General features: G+C 35.2%; 1 long non-coding RNA gene across 2 annotated transcripts in view; it reads right to left on the bottom strand.

Moving 5' to 3' along the window:
• The window catches only part of LOC116754217, a 52,540-nt gene that overhangs the window by 15,939 nt on the left and 12,567 nt on the right, over nt 1–24,034 (bottom strand). For both annotated transcript variants that reach the window (XR_004349985.1, XR_004349986.1), the window contains exon 3: nt 18,063–18,213. This is a non-coding gene — a long non-coding RNA (uncharacterized LOC116754217). The remainder of the gene's footprint in view (nt 1–18,062; nt 18,214–24,034) is intronic.

Below are 24,034 nucleotides of genomic sequence, written 5' to 3' on the forward strand. Positions count from 1 at the left end.
GAACTCTATACTTAGCATCATCTATGGAGAATTCAGGTACCTGCCACACAATTGGAATTCAGGTATAAATCATAAAGAATACAACAAATTTAAAATAAGAGAAGGCAAGCCAGGGTTGCTCCAGGCAGGGACATTTAGGGCAGGGAGGAGTGCTAGTTGACATCCTCACAACAAATGAGGAAGCAGGAAAACCATAAAAACTAATCGCAAGCCTATAAAACCCTAGCATTCATTTTTTTGTAGAGGCACAGAGTGTTAACTATACCATAGGCCCCAGGACATTACTATAATACAACCCAACAAAAAAAGACAGGGCAGCTGCAGGGTTTCCTCGATGGTAGGGGTTCAGGAACCACACACGCTGAAGGGCCTCTGATTAGCCAGGTCATTTGGGAATAGTCATTTAATCTCTCAAGCCATTCTTTATTTCCAGAATGAAAATAATGATTCTGTCACTGCCTACTGCACAAGGTCATGGTGGAAATCAAAAGGAAAAGAGCTGCATAAAGTCACTGACTTGATTTCACAACTCGACCTTTTCTTTCTCTTCTCTTGGCTTCCAGGACCCCACACTGTCCTATTTGCTTCTAATGTATTGGCTATTCTTGGTCAGCCTCCTATGCTAGTTCTACCCTTTGATCTCTACATTTTGAAGTACACCAGAGTTCGGTCCTCATTCCTTTTCTCTTCTCTATCTACAGGCTCTCTGCAGGTAATCTCAAAGTTTTAAGTATAATTCATTTTGCTGATCATTCCCACATTTATGTCTCCAGTCCTCACCTCCCTTCTTATCTCCAAACTTATAAACTCAACTGCAAACTTGACATCTACCAGGTATCTCAAACTTTACATGGCCAAAATAGACCACTTGGTTGGTCATCATCCATCATCCAACCCTAATCTTCCCTATTTTAGTCAATGTCAGCCACTCAATAGCTCAAGTCAAAAAAATCTAGGAATTATCTTGAGTATTCTCTTTCCCTCTTCTCTCACATCTAAGCTGTCAGCAAGACGTATCAACACTACCTCTGAAACAGACCTCAAATCTGTCCACTTCTTTCCACTTTCACCATCACCCCCTTGTCCAAGCCACTATCTTTGCTCATCTGAATGTCCACAATCAACTCCCAACTGGTTGCCTGTTTACCTATTGGCCTATAAAATCTTATTTTTTTACATTTATTATAGCCTTTATGTAAATTTTATGACATATAAATAATGTATAAAGGATAGTGTTTTTAATTAAAAATCCACCAAATAATAAAAACATACATGTGTATTTAAAAAATCAAAATTCAACAAAAACCTAAAATAACATACACAAAATCTATAATACATTTAACTGCTTAGAAAGAAAATAGGATAGGAAAAAAGGACAAAATGGACTTTACTTTTATACATAGTATATCTTTCTTTTATTAAAAAATATAAGAACTTGAAGTGAACATGTAAGTATATGAAAATGTGAATTCTTCATTGGACATTTGGATATTGTTTTCTGTTATTTTTTCCTAATTTTCTCAAGATAAAAAGAAAATAAATACAGAGGAGGGAGGATAAATAGCCACAAAATAAGTAAAAAGGGAAAATATCCCTGAACCAAAGATTGCATTAAAATTTTAAATATATTCTATCCATAAACAGCTAGGAAAAGTATTTTAATTGAATGAAAAAAAGTCTTGCTCTATTTCTGATTTTAATTGGAGTGTTTCTATTTGCCTCTACACTGTACAAAATCTTGAAAATGTAAATCATATCATGACAACTTGTTTAAAGTCCTCCAATGGCCCCCAACACATTTAAAGTCAAATTCAAATTGCCTACCATGACACACAAAATCCTACCTGACCTGGCCTCTAGCCACCTCTCCAATCTCCTCTGCTTGCACCCTAATCGTCTAGTTCCCAGCCATTCTGCCCTTCCATCTATCTGTCAATCACAAGTTCTTTCTCACATGAAGCCCTTTGCCTTGGTCCCTTCTCTGCCTGGATAGCTTTTTCCTCCGAACTGAACTTGGCTGGAATCTTCTTGTCATGAAAGCTTTTCCAAATACAGATATGTCAAAGAGACTTTCCCTGACCAACTGATCAGAAGGAACCCCCTATACACTCTCGATCATCACCACATTATAATATTCTCCACAGCACTGACCATCTGATCTTTTACTGTGTGTTTATGTATTAGTCTTTCTTCTTTGCATCTCCTTCATCCCCTATCCTCTTCCCAGAATACAAACTCTATGAGTGAAGAAGCCATGCTATATCCCCTGAACCAAGTACTGTGCCCGGCACATAAAAGGTATATTAGATTTTTATTGTTGTGTAACAAACTACCATTATTTTAATGGCTTAACCAACACTCATTTATTAGCTCAAAGCCCTGCATGTCAGGCACCCAGGCACAGGGTGACTAGATTCTATAACCTAGTCAGAGCATTAGAAGCTAAAATCAAGGTGTCAACAAGATTTAGTTTTTTCACATGATGAAATGAGTCAACAGAGGACAGTGTGTTCAGGCCTATCCTCTTTCTTAGAGAAGACTATACAAATGCTATGACATGACTTTGCAGATGCCTAGGTAAAGCAATGGATATCTACTACAGAAAAGGAAAGTCTGCTCTTAGGCAATCGCTTTGTGCTGAAGGTCTGCTGACAGAACCAATCCTTATACAGGATACAGCATGATGAGCTACATCCTTCCAGATTACAAACACATATAGTACCTCACCTAATTTTAATGACAGTCTCTGTAGTGGAAAGCAAATGGGCTTTGGAATGTCAAAAACCCTGGTTGCAAATTCCATGCCTTTGCTCTGAATGACCTTGAGAAAGCCATTTAATCTCTCTAAGCCTCAAGTTTCTAATCCACAAAATTAGGATGATAATAATATTTACCTTCCAAGATTTAAGTCACAAATGTATTTAAGCACCCTAGTAGAGTCCTGACACCAAACAAATGCTGAATAAATATACGGATGTACCCCAGTTTGTTTACCCATTCACCTGTTGAAGGACATCTGGGTCATTTCCAGTTTTTCCCAGAACAAATAAAGTTTCTTTGAACATTCATGTACAGGCTGTTGTGCGAACATAAATTTCCATTTCCCTGAGATAAATGCCCCAGAGTGTAATTGCTGGATTATATGGTAGTTGCATTTTAGGTTATAAAGAATTTGCCAAACTGTTTTCAAGAGTGACTATACCATTTTACATTCCCACCAGCCACAAACACATGAACAGATCCAGTTTCTTCTTATTAGCATTTCGTATTGTCACTATTTTTTATTTGATCCTTTCTGATAGCTGTGTAGTGTTATCTCATTGTGGATTTAATCTCCATTTCCCCAATGGCTAATGATGTTGAACAAATTTTCACATGCTTATTTTCCATCTGTCGATCCTCTTTGGTGAAATGTCTCTTCATGTCCTTTGCCCATTTTCTAATCAGGTTGTTCATTTCTTTGATGTTGAGTTTTGAGAATTCTTTATATATTCTAGATGTTAGTCCTTTGTCAGACAAGTGGTTTGCAAATATTTTCTCCCAGTCTGTATTTTGTCCACTTAAAAATGCCATTCCCAAAGCAAAAGTTTCTAACTTTGATGAAGTCCAGTTTATCCATTTTTTAAAATTTTATGGATTGTATTTTTAGTAATATCTAAGAACTCTTCACCCAACCCTGGGTCACAAAGATTCTTGCCTATGTTCTTGTCTAAAAGATTAGTGGTTTTATGTTTTACATTTAACTATATGATCCATTTTGAGCTAATTTTTGTATAATGTGTGAAGTTTAGGTTTTCACCTTTGTCAAAACTCAGTTGGGCAATTCTGTGTGGTCTATTTATAGATTCACACTCTATTCTTATCCATTGATCTATGGGTCCATCTCCCCACCAGTAATATGCAGTCTTGATTACTATAGCTATGTAAGTCTTGAGATTGGGTAGAGTGATTTCTCACACTTCATTCTTCCTTTTTCATAAACGTTTTCACTATGTTAGTTCCCTTATCTTTCCATGTATATTTTAGAATAATCTTTCCTACATCTCCAAAAAGTATTACTGAGATTTTGATAGGAATTTTATTAAATTTTATATCAGTTTGGGAAGAATTGACATTTTTACTATGTTGAATCTTCCAATCCATAGACATGGCATTCCTCTTCATTTATTTAGATCTTTGATTTCTGTCACTAGTGTTTTCTACTTGTAAGCATGCAAGTTCTATACATATTTGTTATACTTACACTTTACCCCTAAGAATTTCATTTTTTAAGCAATTGTAAATGGTTATACATACTTTTTAATGTCTGTGTGTTTATTGCTGGTATATAAAAATACAGTTGATTTCTGTTCTTTACCTTGTATCCTGTCATCTTTCTGAACTTACTTTTGAGTTCTAGGAGGGTTTTTTTTTTGTAGATTCCTTGAGATTTTCTCTGCAGACACTCATCATCTGCAAATAGCGACAGTTTTATTTTTTCCTTCCTAATCTGTATACCTTTTATTTCCTTTTCTTGCCTTAATTGCATAAGCTAGAATGTCACTATTATATTGAGTAAAATGATGAAACCTAACATTTATGTTTGGTCCCAGTTTTAAGTGGAAATCATTCACTCATTCACCATTAAATATAATGCTAAGATATTTTGTGGATTCCTTTTAACAAGTTGAGGGGATTCTCTTGAATTCCTATTTTTCTGAGAGTTTTTTATCATGAATGGGTGCTGAATTTTGTCTGATGATTTTTTCTGCATTGATTGATAAGATCATATGATTTTTCTTCTTTACCTGCTAATATAGTGAGTTATACTGATTGATTTTTCAATATTGAACAGGTCTTGCATTTTTGGAATAAATACCATTTGGTTATGAAGTATAATTATTTTTATATGTTGCTGAACTTTATTTGCTATTATTTTGTTAAAGATTTTTGTGTCTATATTCATGAGGGATAGTCATCTATAGTTTTCATTTTCTGAATTGTCTTTTGGGTTTTCATGTCATAGTGTTAATAGCTTCATAAAATGAATTGGGAAGTGCAAACTCCTTTTCTTTCTTCTTTTTATTTTATGGAAGATATTATGTAGAATTAGTGTTAATTCTTTTTCAAACGCTTTGTAGAATAATCCAGTGAAGTCATCTGGGACAGGAGATTTCTTTTTTGGAGTCTTAAAATTACAAATTCAATTTCTTTAAGAGCTGTTGGGCTATTCAAATTATCTGTCCTTTATTGAGTGAACTGTGATAGTTTGTGCTTTTTGAGGAAAAATTTGAGTTGTCAAATTTTTGTGTGTGGAGTTGTTCACTTATCTTTTAAATGTCTGCAGGATCTGTAATGATATCCTCTGTTTCATTCTTTATATTGGGCAATTTGTGGCTCCTCTCCATTTTTCTTTGTCAGTCTTGTTAATGGCTTGCCAATTATATTGATCTTTCCTAAAAACCCGCTCTTTGTTTCATTGATTATCTCTATTTTTTTTGTTTGTTTTCAATGTTACTAACTTCTGCTCTTATCTTTATTATTTCCTGCCTTCTAATTGCTTTGGGTTTATTTTGCTTTCCTTCTTTTAATATTTTGAGGTGGAAGCTTAGATTATTAATTTGAAACTTGTTCTGTGTTCTAATGTAAGCATTTGGTGCTATAAATTTTGCTCTCAGCACTAGTATAGCTGCATCCCACAAATGTTAATATGCTTTACTTTCATTCTCATTCAGCTCAATGTTTGTTTGTTTGTTTGTTTTTAATTTCCCTTGAGAATTCCTCTTTGACTCATGGGTTATTTAAAAGTGTGTTGTCTAGTTTTCAAATGTTTGGAGATTTTCCTGTTATTTTTCTGTTAATAATTTCTAGTTTGACTCCATGTGGTCAGAGAACATACTCTAGACAATTTTAATTCTTATAAATTTGTTGGGTTTGTTTTATGGTCCAGCATACGGTCTAACTTGGTGTATGTCTCATGGGTGCTTAAAAGTATGTGTATTCTACTGCTGTTGGGGGGAGTGTTCTATAAATGTAGATTAGATCTTGCTGGTTGATGGTGTTACTGAGTTCTTCAATATACTATGATTTTCTGTCTAGCTGTTCTGCCAACTGTTGAGAGAGAGATGTTGAAATCTACAAATATAATTGTGGATATCAGTTTCTCTTTTCTATGAGTTTTGTTTCATATATATTGCTGTTCTATTTGGTGCATACATATTAAGGGATAGCTATGTCTTAAGGTAGTTGAGCCATTTTATCATTATGTTATATTGGTCTCTGTCTCTAGTATTGTTCTTTGTTCTGAAGTCTATTTTATATGATATTAATATAGTCACTATTACTTTCTTTTGATAAATGTTTGAATGTTTTATGTTTTTACATTCTTTTACTTTCAACCAACCAATATCTTCATATTTTAAGTGAGTTTCTTGTAGACAGCATGTAGTGGAGGCATGCTTTTTAATCCACTCTGCCAATCTGTATCTTTTATTTGGTATATTTAGACCATTTACATGTAATGTAATTATTGATATGTTAGGGCTGAAGTTTGCCACTTAATTTTGTGTCTTCTGTTTGTTCTATCTGTTTTCTGTTTCTCTATTTTCCTTTCCCTATCTTCCTGTGGGATACAGGAACCATTTTTAGAATTCAATTTTGATTTACCTACAATGTTTTTGAGTGTATATTTTTGTATAGATTTTTAGTGGCTGCTCCATGTGATATGTACATAATTTATCATAATTTACTGGTGTTAACATTTTACCAGTTAGCATAAAGTATAGAAACTTTATGTCCATCTCCTTATGTCAGTTTACCCTCCTACATTCATAATATAATTGTCTTAAGTATTTCCTCTACATATCATCAGAACAATATCAGAAAAATGTTATAATTTGGGGTTTCAACAATCAAACATAATTTAGAAACTCAAAAGACAAAGGGAAGTCTATTCTATTTACCATATTTTTGCTTAATTCTTTCTTCTTTCTCAATCTTCCAAGATTCTTTTTGTTTAGAGAACTTCCCTTAACCATTCTTTTAGGGTAATTCCCCTAGTGACAAATTCCCTTAGTTTTCCTTCATCTTAGAAAGTCTGAATATTTATTTTTGAAGGATAATTTTAAAGATCTGGAATTCTGATTTAACAGTTTTTTTCTTTCAGCACTTGAAAAATGTTATGTCACTTCCTTCTGTCCTCTGTGATTTTGGATGAGAAATCTGCTGTCATTTGAATGGTTTTTCCTCTATAGGTACGGTTTTATTTCTCTCTCACTGCTTTCAGAATTTTTCTTCTTTAATTTTAGATGTATGACTATAATGTGTCTTGGCATGGGTTTTTTGAGTTCATCCTGTTTGGAATTCATCCAGCTTCTTTGAACCTATAGACTTATGTCCTTTGCCAAAATTGGGAAGTTTTTAGCCATTCTTTCTTTAAACACTTTTCAGTCTCAACCTCTTTTTCCTCTCCTTCTAGTATTCTAGTGACACAAATATTAGGTGCTTTGTTACAGTCATATGGGTTCCTGAGTCTCTGGTCATTTTTACTTTAGTTTATTTTCTCTCTGTTGTTAAGATTGGGTAATTTCTATTGTTCTTTCTTTCAGTTTACTGCTTCTTTCCTCTGACCCCTCCTTTCAGCTGTTAGTCCAACCATTGAGTTTTTTATTTTGGTTACTGTATTTTGAAGTTCTAAAGTTTAGGTTTCTTTATAGCCTCTATTTTGTGTTTTTTTTTGTGTTTTTGTGTTTTTTTTTTCATTTGTTTCAATCATGTTTGTAATTGCTCACTGAAATACTTTTATGATAGCTGCTTTAAATTTCTGTCATCTGAATGGAAGGAATAGATAAAAGAATTAGTGAACTAGAAGAAAGAATAATAAAAATTACCCAATTTGAACAACAGAGAGAATAAACTAAAAAAGAGAGAGACAGACAGACACTCAGGGACCTATATGACTATAATAAAAGTTCTAACATTCGTGTTACCAGAATATGGAAAGAAGGTAAAGCTGAAAAAAAAAATAATAATGACTGAAGATCTCCCAAATTCTAATATCTCTGTCATCTCTGTGTTAGCATTTATTGTATTTACTCTCCCATGTTGAGATTTTCCTGGACTTGGTATGATGAATCACTTTCAACTGGAACCTGAACATTTTTGGTATTTTGTTTAAAAACTACAGATTTTATTTCAACTTTCTGTTTTAGCTGTGTTTCATGATATTGCTGTGGCAGGGGAACAGAGGATGTTGCTCCATTGCTGCCAGGTGGGGGTAGAAGCCCAAGTTCCTCACTTGGTCTCTGCTGACACCTGAGATGGTTAGGGGACTCCACAGTACCACTGGGAGGAAATGGGAGGAATGAGGCCTCCCTTCCCCGACACCACTCTGATTGGGAGGAGTAACAGTGCCTCATTACTGCTCCACACATGTCTTCCTATGTTACCACAGAGCTTGTATGGCCCCATGACCACTGGATACTGGTAGTGAGTGTGAAAATCACTCATCACTGGTGATGAGTAAAGTTTTGACTCATCACCAGGTCTCCTCTGACATCAGCCCAATGGGGAGGGAGAGGGGAACCTCATTACTGCAAGGTATGGGTGAAAGTCCAGGTTTCACACATGGCCCTCCTGACACTGTAGATGGAGTAGGGGACTTCATGACTACTCAGCAGGAATGAAAGTACCATCTCCCTACTCAGCCCTCTCTGACACCACACAGGGGTGGAGAGGTACCTTGTTATAGCCTAACGAGGGTGGAACTCTAGGCTACCCTCTTGGTCTTTGCTGACATAGGTGAAGGTGGGGTCACAATTTTTTCTGTGGTGTTTGGCTCTAGTAGAGTGGTTATTGTCTAAAAGCTTTCTGTGATGTAAGCCTGCCTTTTTCTTGGTCCTTTGGCTACAGAGAGCAAGTGTTTGCTAGGGCTTTTTTTCTGGTCTGCACCTGAGGCATTTGCAGATTCTACCTTCTCCAGCTCCAATTTTGAGATAGATAAGGCAAAAAGGACACCCAAGGATCTCACGACCTTATTGTTCCTATGGTTCCAAGGTTCCAAGACAGTTTGTCTTCTCTTTACCTTTTAGATGGTCTATGTTTACTTTATATATAATGTCCGGGCTTATTAGTAGTACTTGGTAGGAAGAATAAGAAAGATCATCTATTCTATCTTCATGAAGTTCTGAACATTCATTTTTTATAACATTTTATTATAAAGACAATTTTGAGTGACATTAAATGAGATGCTAAAGCTAGAAAAAAGACTTCTTATAATGTTTACTAATATTAACATTGTAATTAAACACAAGATTAAGATTTGTAGGTGCTGTTCATTTGTCATATCGTAGCAAAGGCATGTACATGTCTAGCTAAGGATCCAAGCTAAGGCTAGTCTAGTCTTGGTAGGCAGATAGATAACTGCCTATGGGTGTATGGTTTCATGGTGTTAAGTAAGCCAGATTTCCTCAAGTAAATCCTCTCTCTGGCTAGTGCATAGCATTACCAGGTTCCACTTTATCCCATAAGCCTATTTCTATAATACCTGTTGAAATATAAACAACCATGGAGAATATATGGTTCTATTCTTGACCCCAAGAGTGCTGTATGCTGTGAGCACTCACCAGTAGAAAGGAACAAACAGATACCTAACAGAAACAAATAGATATGAAAACAGGTCATCACAACCCCCAAATATGTTCTTTCAGATACACACACACAGTCACAAATATACATCTCTGACAAACAACTGAATGAACAAACAAATAAAAGTACCCAATTTAAAAGGAACTTTGGATTATAACTAATACATTTATTGACAACTACTTGATGTGTTGAAAAGGTCACAAGAAGTTGAGTACAATATATCTTTCCCACTAGTTGGAGGAGAGATTTGGTTTCCTCTGGTCTCCTTCTGCCATTCAGGAACTAAGCTTGATAAGTATTTATTAAGTACTTACTATGTGACAGGCACCACATTATATACTAGGGATAAAGACTTATAAGTCATTTCTCTATGCTTTCTCTTATTTGAAGACTCTTATACCAAAAAGATATTCCTAGGAAATTGGCTTTCTTTATCACAAATCTGTGTTGCATTTTAGAAAATGCTTTCCCTTATCTCCACCCATTAACACTTAAAATAAAGTAGACACATAATCTATTATTGTCCATATTTAACAAATAAGGGCAGTGAGGCCCAGAAACCTAAGTGTCTTTCCCACAGTCCCACAACAAGGAGAATTAGCCTTAAATTAGTCTTCTGACCCCCAAACCCAGGATGCTCTTCATATCACACATTGATAATGCTCAGTTCCTGAAAGCCATTTTCCCCCAAAGACCTGTCAACCTTTGGTTAAAATCCCACCTTATGATTATGTTTATTTTTCTAACTCTTTCTACCAAATCAAAAACCCCATGAGAGTGGGGACTTTATTATTATAATTCACTATAATTTTACATATCTGTCCTTGTTGGCATTCCATTGATATTTGTTGAATTAACTTGAATGATGCAAGAGAATCTAGATTCTCAAATAAAAAATAATCCTTATGTTCTTCCTTGTTATCAATCAGCCTTCCTTAGTCTCTTCCCAGCTCTGTGATCTCAAATAAATTAATAACATTTTTCTTAGCTTAGGTTTCTTTTTTGCAAAACGGGCATAATAATGCTTACTTTACAGGGTTGTTATGACTATAGGAGTACTCAGTAAATGGTAATTATTATTATAAAATATGTAAAATTTCAAGGATAGTGTTTGGCATGGAGCAGGCCTTCCTCCCCTCACCACTGCCCCCCCACTAGATAGGGAACTTCAGGAGGACAGGGACATGCCTATTTAAAACTAATAGTGCATTTCTTTTTATGGCTGAGTAATATTTCATTGTATATATGTGCCACATCTTCTTTATCCATTCATCTGTTGCTGGACACTTAGGGTGATACAGAAAAAATAAAAAAAAATAAAATCAATAGCACAGTGCTTTGTACTTACCAGACATTGGAAAGAGATTTGCTAAATGAATAGATAAATGAATACAATACTGTAAAAGGATGTTTAATTATCAGTGTTACAAAATATTTAATTTTACTAAGAGTAGGTTAATACAGTATTTTGGCAATATAGTAAATCTATATACATCTTCTGACTAAAAGAAAATATATGATCATCAATCACTCTGAATCATTTCATTTTAACACATTTACTGTATTATTTATTTTACTTTTAAAGTCCCCATCAGCTCCCTACTATCTGCCTTTATCATTTCCTGGGAACTAATTGTTCATTCATGCATGCAATTAACATTTACTGAGCTCTTACTGTCTACCACAAACCAGGTTGCAAAGATTCATAGGACTCTCTCTCTGTCTCTAAAGGATTTATACCCTACAAGGAAAAACCAATGCATAAACAATTTATAATTAATGGAGGTGTTATGATAGAAGTACAAAAAAGTGCTATGGTTATAAGAGTGATTCATCCTGCCTGGGGTCTTGGCTTATGAAAGCATACATGTGAGAAAGTGATTTTTCTCTTTGTACACTAAATTGACTTAGTAGTAATAAAAATAGTTTCCATTTGTATAGTACTTTGCAAAGTGCTTTCATATCCATTTCTTCTTTTAATCCTCACAATGAAGCCTCTATAGTTTGTTTAGTGGGGTTTTTTAGTATAGTCATCAAAAAAGATAGCTATGAAGCCAACAGGTAAATAATATGGAAATTCATTCTAAAGTCCATAGGTGGATGATATAAGCTGAAACTGGAAATACGACTTTATTGGAGCTTCACAGAAATCATTCCAAGAAAAGCTCATAGGAGAGACCTGTTCCTTCCCCTTTGTCCTCAGTGTCATTACTTACTTCAAGCCAGATCTGCCATCTTGCTCATAGATTATAACAACCTTCTAGCTGGATTCCTTGATTTGCATCTCATCTCCTTCCAAGCCATTTGCTACATTGGCTACAAAATGATAATTTTTAAATGCAAATTGAAGCATGTCATTTTCCTGCTTAAAGCTCTTTTATCCTATAGAGTGCCTCACTTCTTATAGGATAAAATTCAAATGCTTTTGTATAGTATATAAAATTCTCCATTATATAAACCTATCAAATTCTTTATTGGTCACTCTCTTCTAATAATTTTACTATTTGCTCAAAGCTATCACACTATTTCCATTTCTACACCTTTATAGTGTCTTTGGCCTATAATGCCTTTAACTCTCCATCATTCTGTCTGGTAAAATGATGGACATAGAAACTGTGGCTTTTTTGTTGTTGTTTATATATAGACTTAACAGTAACAGCAAAATCTTGGCAACAGAAATTTGGCTCTTTCTTTCTTTCCTTAATTCACTGCATAAAACACAGTTTGGGAAACACTAGACTAGAATTTTCTTTTAAGATCTCAGGAAGAAATAACTATGTTTTTTATTACATATCAAAGATTCATGACATTTATATTCATTTAACATAGAACTAAAATATATTCTTTTGTGAGCATATTCTGTGCTATATGCTAAGGAACCAGTTGGAGATAAGTCAAAACAAGGCAGATATGAGTCCATCGTGGATCTTACATTCAATGAAATAAATAGACAATAAAATAAGTGAATAAATTAAATCTTATAAGTGATGATAAGTGCTAATAAGGAAATAAAGAATGGTCTGGGAAAGGAGGCATTTTGGAGAAAATGGTCCATGAAGGTCTCCTTGAGGAAATTACATTTCAGATGAGACTTGAAAGATGAGGAGCCAGCCATGCAGTTGGGAGAAGGGTCTGCTGGGCCAAAGAAGACTTTTGGAGTGGTTGAAGAACTGAACGACCAATGTGGTTGCACACAGTGAGAGAGGGGGAGAGTGATGGGAGTTGACAGTAAATCATACAGGACCTGGTAGGCAAAGGCAAGGAAAGCATCGAAAGATTTTTTTTTTGCAAGTGAATAGTGACCCTAACTGCAACACTGGCTTCAGGGTGAAAGGTGGAGAATGGATCATAAGAGAACAGGAAAGAAACAAGGAGACCAGTAATAAGGCTATCGTAATGGTCTGTTCAAGATACACTGATGAATGGACTATAGTGGTAGCAGTGGCTGTGTAGACAAGTGGATGGACTTGAGACACATTTTGGAGATGAAACCATCAAGCCCATTTTGGAGGACAGCAAAAAGAATCAAGGATGAGTTCTAGGTTTCTGGCCTGAAGCAACAGGATAGATGATGGAGCCATTTACTGAGATAAAAGAGACTGAGGGAAGAAAAAAATGGAGCAAAATTGAGAGCTTCTTTTTGGAAATGTTATATATGAGTTATCTATGAAACATTTGGGTGAAGCTATCAGTAGGCAGCTGGATAAATAAATTTATATTTCAGAAAGGAGTCCTGAGCTAGATACATGAGCACGGGAGGTTTTTTTTTTTTTAACATCTTTACTGGAGTATAATTGCCCCACAATGGTGTGTTGGTTTCTGCTTTATAACAAAGTGAATCAGTTATACATATACATATGTCCCCATATCTCTTCCCTCTTGTGTCTCCCTCCCTCCCACCCTCCCTATCCCACCCCTCTAGGCGGTCACAAACCACCGAGCTGATCTCCCTGTGCTATGCGGCTGCTTTCCACTAGCTATCTATTTCACGTTTGGTAGTGTATATATGTCCATGCCACTCTCTCACTTTGTCACAGCTTACCCTTCCCCTTCCCCATATCCTCAAGTCCATTCTCTAGTAGGTCTGTGTCTTTATTCCCGTCTTACCCCTAGGTTCTTCATGACCTTTTTTTTTTTCTTAGATTCCATATATATGTGTTAGCATACAGTATTTGTTTTTCTCTTTCTGACTTACTTCACTCTGTATGACAGACTCTATATATAGATGGGTTGAGATGAATGAATGAATTAAATGTATTACTGAAATAATGCATGGAAAGTAGAAGACACTTCACTTTGCATGTAGCAAATATGCTCAAAGTATATTAGCTAGAAGATGCTGCTTACGGTTAGAAAATTCTTCACACAGTATAACCCAAATCTTTTCTACTAAGAATAAACTGCTTTTGTATCACTTTCTTCTCAGTAATAGAAAACATCCAGTAGTCTTAATAAGGTATTTACGTATTTGGAGACTTATTTAGAATGTTTTATGTACTCATATGCAGAAATACAAAAGAATAAAAAGTCTACTAATATAACAAATGCATGGCATATATAACAATATATTATATAACATAAAAATGTATATAACAGGAAAAGTATATAACTACACATAATTTGGTTTGAAAAGTATTTTTAAGAAACTGAATGGAAAGGCAGTTAAATATAAAAAATTTTCAGCATCTTAACACCTACATATAAAATAAATAGATTCCAGGGCTTCCCTGGTGGCGCAGTGGTTGAGAATCTGCCTGCCAATACAGGGGACACGGGTTCGAGCCCTGGTCTGGGAGGATCCCACATGCCGTGGAGCAAATAGGCCCGTGAGCCACAACTACTGAGCCTGCGCATCTGGAGCCTGTGCTCCGCAACAAGAGAGGCTGCGATAGTGAGAGGCCTGTGCATCGTGATGAAGAGTGGCCCCCAGTTGCCACAACTAGAGAAAGCCCTTGAACAGAAACGAAGACCCAACACAGCAAAAATAAATTAATTAATAAAAATAGATTCCAGAATGCTGATCAACTAATTTATGATACAGTATATTAATTATTTTTATGCTATGGGATGCTCAACCACATTATGATTAAGAAAATGTGGTTTTACCTCATACATCCTGTCTCTGCTATTTACTAGCTGTGTGATCTTGGACAAATTATATAACCTCCTGGTTCCTCAGTGTCCTCATCTGTAAAACGCCAATAATTATAATACCTACCTAATCAGGTTGTCAAGTGAAATGTTAAAAATGATGTTTAAAATATGTAGCATAGTGCCTAAAGTAATCAATAAATGATCCATCTATATCAGTGGTTCTCAACCTTGGATGACATTAGAATCACCTGGGGAGTTTTTAAAATACTATGTCCAGGCTTCACCCAAACCAATTAAATCAGAATCTCTTGGAGGTACGTCTCAGGCCAACAATATATTTTTTTTAAAAAACAGCTCCCTAGATAATTCTAACGTGTAGCCAGAGTCAAGAACTATAACCTAAAAATAAATGTCGTATATAATATATGAAAATGTAATCTTTGTATTGAAATGTTTATAAAATATAGTGTGATGCCAGTTAAACAAGTGACCAAAAGAACTTCAAAACCTGTCTAATAATTTAGTTTGGAAAAAAAGTAAGTTGAAAGAGTAGATAAATGATAATTAAAAACAAAGACATGGTCTAGCATCTCTGAAGTAAGATGCCTGCACTCAACTCCCAGCTCCACCACTTACCAGCTTTGCAACTTCAGGCAAGTTACTCAACTACTGTTTCCTCATTTGTAAAATAGCGATAATGACAGTACCTACCTCTTATTGTGTTGTTAGACCACTGGATGATTTAATATTTGTAAAATGCTTAAAACAACGCCTGGCATATAGTAAGCACTATGTATCGGTTTTAAAAAGAGTACTTGGATGGAAATATTTGGAATGAAATAATGCTGGCATTAATATTGAATCTTAGTAACATATTTTGCATTAAATTAGAACTGAAAACAGGTGTTATACAAAAGCTCTGGGGTGATTATTTAAAAAATTCTTTACACCTTATATCAAAGATCAAACTGATCTTAAGTTCACACTAGCTACTCTCCTTATAGAAGATGATGTGTTAATCTAGCCAGGACGTGTATAAAATACCACAGAATATGTTAATAAAACTATCCACTATCCCTGAAGCCCTGAAGTTCAAATATTATCTGATGAACTGCAGGGAATTTTTAAAACAAGATCACCATATACATGTGTTGTGTTGGGTTTAGGTCCTGGAGGTGGATTTTTCAGTGATTTTCCTTTCTTTGTCATACCTGGTCTGGCCCTTGCCTACTTCTCCAGCCTTATTCTAATGGCCTCACCCCACACCCTTGCCCCATCCAGGAAATCTTCCCTTCACTTTCTTCAAGTCCTACTGTTTCCTCCTCCAATCCTTTGTTACTCTTACTGATGATTCCTCTTCCTGGAATGCTCTTCTCATTTTCCTCTGACCATCCCACCCCCAACCTACACATCTTTTAAAACTCAATTCAAGTACTAACCTCTTCTATGAAGCCTTTCCCAACACCCCAGGTGGAGGTAAGCATTCCCTCTTTTGTACCTACTTATATTATGAACAGACGGCATTTTCAATTTTTTTTTTTTTTTTATTTGGCCACACTGAGTGGCATGAAGGATCTTAGCTCCCTGACCAGGGATCAAACCTGGGCCCTGGCAGTGAAAGCACTGAGTCCTAACCACTGGATCATGAGGGAATTCCCCAGGTGGCCATTTTTAAAGCCACATTTGAGTCTTTTTAAAGGTCAGGAACAATTGTCTTATTTTATTTACATATGTGTTTATTTAATCATCAACCCCTGGCACAGAATCAGGCTCGTTTAACTAATTTCATTGACCTAGAGAATGGAAGGAAGGGAGAAAGGGAACAATGAAGGAATGGTATCCATTTGTATGGTGTTTGACTGAGAAGAGGGGCATCATCAGTGAGCACGAATGAAGCAGTTGGAATCTATGGTTGCTGGTTTCAGTAAGACCAACAGGAAAACCATGCTAGCACAAAGCCATCAGCTTCTCATAAACCTAAGACATCATCATGCCTCTGCTACATCGAGAGACCCTGCTCAAGATTTCATTGAAACCCTAAGGTCAGAGAGAAGTGGGAGAAGAATCCCTCAAAGCTATACAAGAGAGCGTTCATTTACAAACTTTGTAAGTTCTCTAGCTCTCCGTTTTCCTAAATTTGCTCCCATCTTTAGTAGATTTTTATAATGTCCCACCACTTCTCAGAAGTCTTTTCCAGTTTTGTGGAGACAAAGTCATTAGACTCACAACATTTTAGCACAGTTAATATCAGGACCCCTGGGATTCTGGCTCTATCATTAGCTCTGCAGTTTTAAGCCAGATGCTTAACAGTCCTGTGCCTCAGTTTACTTGCCTTTAATATGAAAACAATAATAGTATTTATCACAGAGTTGTAAAGTGGATTAAATATTTAGAATATCACATTGCATGTAGAGAGTCCTAAATACACATTTATATTTATTATAAATTAATAGTTAATATTATATGTTAGTTAATACTATAGACAAGAACTACTAATTTAGTCTCTTCTTTAAACAGGAAAAATGTAGGTGCTTCTGTTATAATTATCAAAACAGTGCTTATTTTAGAAGTTAAGGAACTAAATATATTGGTCACACTGAGGATATACTTTTACCTTCTGTATAAATAAACACGTCTACTTACAAAACAGAAGATGTCTCATCAACGAATCCTCTGTGGTATTTGCTGCTTCAGAGTCTATATTAGCAATGGTGAAACTTGGCAAGAAAACCAATCTTGTATAATGGCAGAGAAATGACAGGCCAACCTTGCCTAGGACTCATAAAATTCAAACAAGGTAGTATCTGTCAGAGGCACCGACACTTTTCTTTTTCTAAACTGAAATGAGCTGAACACAAGTATGAAGCTTATTATCAATCTCGTTTTCAGTTCCTTTGAAATCTTTCATGAGTCTCTCCTATTTAAGGAGACCAGCCATCAAAGAAGAGTCTATGTGTGGTAGGGAATTAGGTTAGACAAACGCCTATAGAAATTCAATATCCATCGTTCTCTTTTCCATTCTCCTATTAAGAGGGCAAATTTTATCCTCCTTAGTAAATGAACCATAGAGGCCTCTAAAGAGGCTGGGGTGGTTAGACTGTAGAGGGATCCCTGACATTATGCCTAAGGACAGATTCCAGTTTATGTCCCCAGCAATGGTGAATAGATAAGTCAATAGATTACTTTTCATTTACATCTAAAATCAACAAACCAATCATTTGTTTACATGTGGGTTGTGCCTAAATATTGAGCATTCATGATTACTAATAAAAGAGACTATTCGTATTCACATTCACATTAGCTTTCACAAGTAAGTCTGACCCACAAACACCTTATAGTCTTACCAGAATGAAGTTTCTAAATCCCTCAAGGAAACATGTCCAGCTAGTCAAGAGGTATTCCTGCTTCTTCCACAGCCCGCCTCTCCAGCCACTTGCTGATGCATTCTATCTTCTTGAGCAGTAAGACAGACAACTGGACTCACAGGAAACAAGACTGAAATGGAACACAGGTCTGTAACTCAGAAGATGGTGGCTTTGCGTGGTTTTGCCACTTACTAGCTGTGTTTCCTCATGAATTCACTTAACTTTCATTTATTCAATAATAAGATTTTCCCCTCCCTCCATCTCAGCAAGTTACTTTGAGGATATTAGAACTGACTATGAGAGCAACCCTAAACTGTAAAGTGCCAAACGGATGTCACTCTGACTATTCATTCCAGAGCATGCATGGGAGTTTTGTGCCAGCAGCCTCTGGTGTTAGACTGCCTGAGTTCAAATCCAGGCTCCCACCCACTAATTGTGACCTTGAACAAGTGCATGCTTCTGTTTCCCCCTCTGTGAAATATGAAATGGAAGGACACCTGTATGGCACTTAATGACAAGAACCTAGAAAACATTCCATAAAACGTTAAGATCTGATTCAGCAAGGACATTTTTAAATTTAGTTTTTATTTTATATTATAGTTGATTTACAATGTTATGTTAGTTTCAGGTGTACAGCAAAATTATTCAGTTATACATATGCATATAACCATTCTTTTTCAGATTCTTTTCCCATATAGGTTATTACAGAATATTGAGTAGAGCTCCCTGTGCTAAATAGCAAGGACTTTTTTAAGTATCTATTCCTTGACTATGTATGAGCTTTGAGAATGCTGAAGAATAGACAAGATCTAATTCCCACCTTTGGAGGTCTCACAGATGTGCGAAGGGTAGACACTGAGGTAAACAAGTGTTGTGATGAAGATAAAATGTGGTTAAGCACAGGGCACAGATCCATTCCTAATCCCCTGTTCTGTCCTTCTGCCTTCCTCTGTTTCCCTGTTCTTCCTAGGCAAATTCCCCTGATAACTGCATCTACTTTCAGAGCTAAGACCCATAGCGCAGAACTCTACCCTCACTGCAGGATATCCCCAAGTAGCTTACTCCCTTCCTCCACTCCTGAACCTATACCTCTTACAACTAATCTCTCAACCTAATCAATGACCAAACCATGATAAATTTGTCTGAGAAGCATGCCCCATTTCTCAACCCATACACACATCTACTGCGTTCATCTTGACGTTGCAGGAGCTTCCTATGCATCTCTGGGCCTCCAGTCTCAACCTCCCTACCCATCACTCATTCCCCATTCACCCACCTGAGTTATTCTAAAGCTTATATCTGTTCACAGTACTCCCTGTGGTAAGCCTTCAGTGGCTTACCATTACTGACTCAACAGCATTTTCTTAGGCCTACAGGACTCTTAACTCAAATCTCGGGCTCCTTTCTATTTTATTCACAGTTCTCAGGCCTCAACAAAAAGGAAACCCAATGTACCTTTCCAGAACACACATGTACCTTCTAATTCTCTCTACTCTTGCTCTTGTTTTGATCCTGTTATCTCAGATATCCTATCTGCCAGCTATCCATCCACCATCCTTCTTTTTCATCCTTCAATGTCCAGCTCAAATGTCAATGACTACATATTGCTTTCCCTGATTAACCAGAATCCCTCAGGATTTCTTGCTCTTTATCCTAGATTTACACATACCGTGTAGATTGAACCATATGATTTACCTTATTTTTGGTAGGCCAAAAATGGCCAAATAACAGTAATTTCAAATAATTCAACCTATACATTAATGTTTCTCTTACACCACTTATCCTGCTTCAGTAGACTTCTTTATACTCTGTCTTCTTCCTTGCATGCCCAGTGCCTAGCAGTGATGGAAAAGTAGATTCTCAGAAAATGCTTATAGAATTCAAGATAATTGTTATAAATGGATCTCAATATAATACTTCATTGAGTTCCCTTAAGTCTAGGTATCAATCTTTCTCTCATTTTGCTGGAGTCTGACAAGGGTAAAGTTACTCACCCAAGGCTGTCTTATCAAGTCAGGAGTGTAGGTATCCTTTCCTCATTTCCATCAGGACCCCGCTCTCTCTACCTACCAACTAATAATTATCTAGCCTAGAGAGGGAAAAATCCACCTCCAGGGTCATCCTTTCTCTAGGCAGCAAGTGTGTAATTTGTAATGTTATCCATTCAGGACATTCATTCAGTCACTCAGTCATGGAGATGTGATTGGCACTGGGAATATAGAAGTAAAAAAGGCAACCAGAGGTGATGAATTTAGAGTGCCTTTGTTCTTTGACCTGGTCTTCAAACATTTTTCCTCGAGAATCACCCGAAGACATTTTGAACATTTAAACAATATCATGTATTTTTGAACAGTTTTAAATGTCTTGTACATTTTAAGGTATCTAAATTTTTTATCATAAGTTTACATTGTCACAAAGGATATAATTTTCAATATATATTTAATATTGTCACTTTAAATATAATTACTATATCATTTTAAATGTATTAAATGAAATTTGAATATTATAATAATTTAATACTCAAGACCAGCTATTTAAAAATATATGAAAAACTATTTTGTAATATTTGGAAATTTTAGGCCTTTTCTTTGTCTATTTCAACTCACATTTCCACTATACTTTCTTCCTGGATTTTATACATATATATTATATCAAAACTGTGGAGCTGTATATTTAGGTCAATTTACAAAAATATCCATGGCAAACAATAAGCCGAATTACACTTTCAGAAAAATTCCGCTTTTATTATTTCAATTCAAATACATATGTTAATAAGCATTGCAAGAAACATTATAAAAACAATGAGAAATAAGTTGCAAAATGAATCCTGTAAGACAGATTATAAAAAGTAGTCAAGGTTAAAATAATATAGATCTAATATGAATAATTAATCCATTTTCATAAATTATAAAAAAAGGTAAAGCAATATGTTAGCTCTCAGTATCAAATCTGTAATAAAGCAATGAGTATACAGTTTATGAAATAATGATAATATCATTCCTCTAATAAGAATGTGTGTCTCTGTGCAGTCAAAAGCCAGAGAATGGTCAAATGAAGCAAACGTGGTCCAACTACATGCCATCACAAGAGACATAATTGATTCAAAGACACAATAAGTTGAAAGTAAAAGGATTGAAAAATATATCCCATACAAAGAGTATCCAAAATAGAGCTGAAGTGGCTATAGTAGTATAAGGCAAAATAGACTTAGAGACAAATTTTGTTACTAGTGACAAAAAAGGACATAATAATAAAAGGGTCAGTCCGTCATGAAGACAAAATAAATATAAGCATAATGCATCTAACGAGAGAGTGCCCCAAAACATGACGTAAAATACATACATTAAAAAGTGATATAGACAATTCAACAATAATATTTGAAAACTTCAACACCTCACTTTCAACAATGGGTAGAACAACCAGGCAGATCAACAAGGAAACGGAAAACGTAAACACTGTAAACCAACTAAATATAACAGACTTCTACAGAACACTCCAATCAACAACAAGCAGAATATACATTCTTCTCAAGTGCATATGGAACATTTTCCAGGATATGTTAGGAGTATATGTTAGGAGGCCATAAAACAAACCTCAATAAATTTAAAAGTATTTAAATTATACAGTGTTCTTTGACCACAATGGAATGAAATGAAAAGTCATAATAATAGAAGGAAATTTGAGAAATTCACAGATATGTGAAAATTAAATAAAACTCTCCTAAATAACAATTGAGTCAAAGAATAAATCACAATGCAAATTACAAAATAATTTGAGATAAATGAAAATAAAACCACACATACCAAAACTCATGAGATGCAGCTCAAACAGCAGTCAGAGGGAAACTTATAGCTATAATGCCTATAAGTATAAGAGGAATAAAGATCTCAAATTGATAACCTGAACTTCTACCTTAAGAAACTAGAAAAAGAAGAATAAGCTAAAACAAGCAAGCAGAAGGAAGAAAATAATAAAGATTAGATCACAAATAAATAAAATAAAGAATAAAAATAATAGTGAACATCAATGAAATCAAAAGTTAGTGATTTGAAAAAGATCAACAAAATTAAACTTCAACTAGCCTGGCCAAGAAAAAAAAGTAAGGACCCAGATTACCGAAATAAGGAATAAAAGAGGGGACCTCAGTACTAACCTCACAGAACTAAAAAGGATTGTAAGGGAATACTATGAATAATCATATGACATCAAATTAGATAACCCAGGTGAAATGGATAAATTCCTAGAAAAACACAAACAACTGAAACTGAAAAAATTAAAAATCCAAATAGACTTAAAACAAGTAAAGATATTTCATTAGCAATTTTAAATCTTCGCACAAAGAAAAGTCTAGGTCTAGATGGCTTCACTAGTGAATTCTACCACACGTTTAAAAAAGAATTAATGTCAATCCTTCAGACGCTCTTACAAAGATTTAGAAGGGGAAGGAACACTTCCCAACGCATTCTATGAGACCAGTATTACCTTAAGACCAAAACAGGACAAAGACATGATAAGAAAAGAAAGCTACAGATCAATAGTCCCTACAAATACAGATGTAAATATCCTCAACAAAATACTAGCAATCCAAATCCAGCAATATATATATATATATATATATATATATATATATATATATTATTTTTTTTTTCAGATGTTAAACCAATCTTGCTTGCATTTCTGGAAGAAATTCCTCTTGGTCATACGTGTAATCATATATATATATATATATATATATATATATATATATATATATATATGAATGATTGGTTTAACATTTGAAACTCAATCAGTGCAATACATTATATTAACAGAATAAACCACAATGATCTCAATAGATGCTGCAAATTCAGTAATAACTTCTATATCGATTACATGATGAAATAATATTTTGCATATACTGAGTTAAAAAGTATATTACTCAAGTTAACTTCACCCACTTCTTTTCTTTTTTTCAGTGTGGCTTCTAAGAGATTTCACATTATATATGTAGCCTGCATTTGTAGCTCACAATATATTTTATTGGACTGAGATGATCCGGATGGATCCTAGTTTCAAGACCAGTGCTCTCATGGCGTTAGGTATTTTTCATGTTATTTATCAGAGGAGAAAACAGACTGACAATGGTTAACCTGCCCAGGTTAACACACTCCACCCTGTAGGTGTCAGAACTAGTATTGGAATTCAGTTCTGCCCGTAAAGGCTGAGTTTGCCCTGTTTACATCACTGGTTTTCCTTAGAGATTAAATAGTCATTGAAGATATTTAACTTTTAGAATTTCTTTCTTCCTTTCAAATGTAGGAAGAATTTAGCCTCCTCAACTTTTCCATTTTTCATTTGGACTTATCCTTCCATTTCTGTTAATGGGATTTTACTACCATTACCACCATCCATTTGCATGTTTTTGGTAATTTTTTGTTTTTGTTATCAACCCCCCCTGCCCCCCACAGGACTACCAGTGTACTACTCTCCATTTAAAATATTGCTTAAATTTACCAAGGCTTGATTTGCGACCCAAGATATGATCTATCCTGGAGAATGTTCCATGAGCACTTGAGAAAAATGTGTATTCTGTTGTTTTTGGATGGAATGTCCTATAAATATCAATTAAGTCCATCTTGTTTAATGCATCATTTAAAGCTTGTGTTTCCTTATTTATTTCATTTTGGATGATCTGTCCATTGGTGAAAGTGGGGTGTTAAAGTCCCCTACTATGATTGTGTTCCGGTCGATTTCCCCTTTTATGGCTGTTAGTATTTGCCTTATGTATTGAGGTGCTCCTATGTTGGGTACATAAATATTTACAATTGTTATATCTTCTTCTTGGATCGATCCCTTGATCATTATGTACTGTCCTTCTTTGCCTCTTGTAATAGTCTTTATTTTAAAGTCTATTTTGTCTGATATGAGAATTGCTACTCCAGCTTACTTTTTTTTTTTTTTTTGCGGTACGT

The sequence above is a fragment of the Phocoena sinus genome, chromosome 5 (genome assembly GCF_008692025.1).
Source record: "Phocoena sinus isolate mPhoSin1 chromosome 5, mPhoSin1.pri, whole genome shotgun sequence".
NCBI lineage: Eukaryota > Metazoa > Chordata > Mammalia > Artiodactyla > Phocoenidae > Phocoena > Phocoena sinus.